The sequence below is a fragment of the Sinocyclocheilus rhinocerous genome, unplaced genomic scaffold (genome assembly GCF_001515625.1).
Source record: "Sinocyclocheilus rhinocerous isolate Xijiao unplaced genomic scaffold, SAMN03320098_v1.1 scaffold749, whole genome shotgun sequence".
NCBI lineage: Eukaryota > Metazoa > Chordata > Actinopteri > Cypriniformes > Cyprinidae > Sinocyclocheilus > Sinocyclocheilus rhinocerous.
Window position 1 is genome coordinate 411,519 of NW_015653466.1, and position 4,528 is coordinate 416,046.

At 36.9% G+C, this 4,528-nt stretch overlaps 1 protein-coding gene across 3 annotated transcripts in view; it reads left to right on the forward strand.

Moving 5' to 3' along the window:
* Window positions 1-441: 441 nt before the first annotated feature.
* LOC107715967 (N-acetyllactosaminide beta-1,3-N-acetylglucosaminyltransferase 2-like) overlaps window positions 442-4,528 on the forward strand; it is a 14,908-nt gene continuing 10,821 nt past the window's right edge. Inside the window, exon 1 of one of the 3 annotated variants that reach the window (XM_016522245.1) lies at window positions 442-463. The gene's annotated coding sequence lies outside the window, so the exon portion shown is untranslated. Of the gene's footprint in view, window positions 464-843; window positions 909-950; window positions 1,067-4,528 lie in introns of those variants that run through there. The other 2 variants (XM_016522242.1, XM_016522244.1) reach the window with 2 other exon arrangements.

The window sequence follows — 4,528 nt, forward strand, 5'->3', positions numbered from 1 at the left end:
CATTCTGAGACATGAACTGAAATGAATTGTGAATTTTATTAACATTAAATCGTCCTCCTCCCATTTTCACCTTAAAATTATGGGGAGGCTGTGCCTCTCCTGCCTCCCCCGACGAGCCGCCACAAAACAGTTACTTTGACAAGCCAAAAACAGTTTTTAAAGTAAACGGGTTCCTTCCACTCCTTCCATGTGTTTCTCCTTTTCACAGACTGGCAGAAATGATGGGTGGTTTCAAAATACAAGGTCACAGTAAAAGTGTACAGTTGCCAGGATACAGGGGGTGGAGCAACTAACCCACTGGCTCAACTTACCCCACTCCCCCCTACTGGTATTTTCTGGTCAGGCTGGTTTTAGGTGGGGTTTGAGGTCGGTTCATTGCTTGTTTAACTCCCTGCTGGAAACTCCAGCTTGTTTTGCTCAAAAAAGTCATTTGCTGGTCTTTAAACCACCATATGGCCAGCTGGTAAGTGGTTTATTGTTGGTTTGGACTAGCTAGAAACCTGCTAACATGTTCCAAACACAGGTATTATTTTACAGCAGATGCTATTATAGCCTTTCCTCCTCACATGAATGTTTAGAATGAGCTAAAGTAATTTGAAATCTAATTAAATATATAATTTACATTTTATACATTAGTATTCGCCTGAATTTAACCCTAAAAACCGATGTAAATCCAAAATAAATCAACCAGTCGAAGTACAAGGAACTTTCAGAAGTATTTCCAGGTGAAGCAAACACTAGGCAATGCGTTTTCATTCCAGTGACGAATAGAGCACTGTAAACAAAGTGAATGTATGGTAAATACATAGTAAGGAGGGTTTATACCCCGCCCTGGGAGGAGTGGATCATCATGAGCAGATCTGGAGACAGGCAGGATGTGAACACGCTATCACAGCTGGAGCTGAAAGGTAATAATGACTTTTACAAAGATAAAGGCAGAAGTTTCGCATTAGATCAGTTCGGCTCCAGTCGGTGTTCGCTGAGGTTTGATAGCAAGAAGTCCGAATGTTTAACTTTCATGTTGTGCGCGCGGCCAGGAGAGCGACGCGGAGTCGTCCGCGTGCGGGTGAGTTTGACGTTAGCAGGTCCGCTAAAACAGTCCGCAAACACCCCTTTTTATTTGCTTTACAGCTTTATTTAAATAAAGGTGTAAACGGGTTCTCTTTACAAATACTGTTTTAGCGAAAGTGAATGTGTATATGGGTGTCTTTTTGGCATTTTACGGGTTCGACTCCGATGTAAAGTTTGTTTGTAGCTTGTTCGGCGTCACCTGGGTGAGAGAGCTACAGTCACAGATTGCGTGTCAGAGTTAAAATAGTAAACAGCTTCGAAAATCCAAGCAAATGGTAAGGTGATTCAGAGAAATAACTAACGTTACTCAGTCTACAGTCTAAATTTAGTCGCTGCCAGGGTTCGTGTCATTGGAAGCTGTTTATATTAATGCTTACGTGAGTATCTGGTGTATACAATATCTGGGTTAGATTTTATTAGATAAAATTAGTGTTAGTAGTAGATTCAGTAATAGAGGATATCAGCTGCTCCCCCTTTTCAGTTTCTCTTTTTGTAATTTAAATGAATCCTCATAAGGTTGGACTCGTGGTCTTTGTCATCAGGGTGTGACCTGCCTGATCATGTCTGTACATTGGATGAATTTACTTTGACAGATGGTATATGGTGTAACTGTCGGTTTAGAACAGCCTATTGGGTTAATGGTATGAACAGGAACATTCTTCTTGCGTATATAAAATGCATCATTTACTCATAACGATCTCCATAGCTTTTTAATCAAACATTTTGCAGTTTTATGGTGTGTGTGTGCCTTGTTTGCATTTTGACTCCTGCACACAGTCAGGTGGAAAGTGAATCAAAATGTCAGTTAAGTTAAAATGATAGTTTTAGGGAATCGAATGACAGCTTTTTAGTTAAAATACATTAAATGACCTTTTAAACTCTTCTAGTTTTATTCTTCCTCTCTATGAATTCAGCCTAAACAAGAATTCATAATGTAACTTAAGGTTCTTCCTCTCAGCTACAGGTTCCTTTCCCCCCTAAACTTTATTTGTTGTTACAGTTGTCAGTTAGAAATGACATTTAAAGGGATAATTCACCCAAAAATGAAAATTTGATGTTTATCTGCTTACCCCCAGGGCATCCAAGATGTAGGTGACTTTGTTCAGTAGAACACAAACGAAGATTTTTAACTCAAACCGTTGCAGTCTGTCAGTCATAAAATGGAAGTGAATGGAAATCACGGCTTTGAGAGTAAAAAAAAACATACACAAACAAAACCAAATTAAACCCTGCGGCTCGTGATGATACATTGATGTGTAAAGACACGAAACGATCGGTCTGTGCAAGAAACTGAACAGTATTTATGGGTCATTGACGTATAAGGATTTTCGACAGGCCAATTTTAAAATACAAAAAATAATAATATCTGTTGTAATTGTTCAAACTTTAAGAATGTTGTGTACACATAAATTCATTTTAAAATGAAGTGATTATAGTGTTTTTTCATCTAGATGAATTGGCCGTAGCCTTAAAAAATGTCATGTGGTGCGACCATGATTTATATTAAAATCAAATGATTTCCTTAACATGCTTAACATTTTTTTTTAAAATGTTCTCAGTAATTAAAGTGTTTAGAAACAAAGTATTTGTTTACTAATAAATGCATAATTACCAAATTAAATTACATGCTCTGAATAATTTTTTTTGCATTTTTTCTCATGTTGTTCTAAGATTAAACAAACCGTCTGAAATGACCCAAATTGCATAAAAATCTATTCCAAAATATACTAAAATAAGATATTTTATGTATTAAAACCATCAATTGAATATAAAAGCACAAAAGCTGCCAATCTGGGACATATATCTAGAATGGAATACACTCTGCAGTGGTCGCACCACATGATATTTTCAAATTCAGTCAAAATTTACAAGCACAGAATTGGCCACCTAAACAAAACAAGCTAGCTTCCCACAAAAGGTCACTATGAAATTTATAATGAAAATAAATGCTCGCAGAAATAACTTAATATTCATTGTTTTTTGAGGTCCTACCACATGATATCCAAATGTGGTAACTACATACCAGCCGTTAAAAAGTTTTTTTTCCCCCCAAATTTGAAAGAGACTTATAAACCTGCTTGATGCTTCCATGGGTCCTTAGCAAATTGGTATATGATGCAAAGTCCTATCTTTGAATGGATTTCAACATAAAAGTCCCAAAATGGTAGTTTCTTGATGGTCGCACCACATGATATTTCATAAAATGGAAATCATCGGACAAAGTTTGTTTGTATATTATGATGGAAATATAAATACAAATGCTTTGCAATTTTACACAGGATTACAAAACACTTTGGAAATCATGCCAAATAGTGCATAAAATTATAATTTTTTTATAACAAATGTTAATTTTTATTAATTTAGGGTAATTTCAAAGATGTTTACAAAAAAAAAGTTATGGCCGGACAGTCACACCACATGATATTTTGACACTTTGAATAACAGAAAAATTACAAATAACTAATGTTTTTTTGAAAAGTTAAAGTGAGTTCATACATGGGAGAGGTCCTTCATATATATGGCATCTTTTTTTATGTATTTAAACCAATTTTTAACTGAAAAAATGCTATCAGACAGATAATTTAGCCGTCACGTCATTGACCCTTATAATTTTTTACCTCTTATACATGCAATGTCCAACATCCGGCGCATGACGCGTGTATGTGCTCTGGCATAGTAGACATGGATATATATACAAGTAGATAATGAGGTATCTACGTATATATATCCATGTCTACTATGCCAGAGCACGTACACGCGTCACGCGCCGGATGTTGGACATTGCGGTAGCCATGTCCACACGTACACGGGTATTTTTGTAAACTGAGTTTTTCCTTCTTCCGTTTTAAAAAAAAATCTCCGTCCACATGAAAACGCAAATGCATGCTATGAAGCACTGTCAAGAGCATGCCAAACCAACAGGTGGCGATATAATCTCACCCGTAAAGCCATGTTGGCCAATCAGAAACCTGAAAAAGTTTCCAGTAGGCGGAGATAACAGCGCAGGCTCCAACGTCACAAGCCAAAACTCCGGTTTCGCTGTCTACACGACAACACTGCAACCGGAGTTTCTGAAAATCTTCACCCTGGCTAGGCCTGTTGCAATAATCAATATATCGACTTATCGCGCAATATATGTACATGACCGCAATAATTTTTGGTGACGCAATATATCGCCCATTATATTTACTTAAAAATGAATGTCACCATGTTTGTACATTCCACTTGCGCCTGTGTCTTTTGCAGCTTCTCGTACATAACATGGTGTAGTCATGAGGTGCTAGTTCAAATTTAAAAAATGCTTCTACAAAAAAAAGTTTCATCTGCAGATATGGTCTTGTTTAAGGATCTGTGTCTTTGTGCATACGGACATCTGACTGCTAAGTAGTGATTGTGTTTTTCAGCAATAGTGTGCACCTTCAATTTACAGAGAAAAGAAGGTCAGGAAAAAATCTGT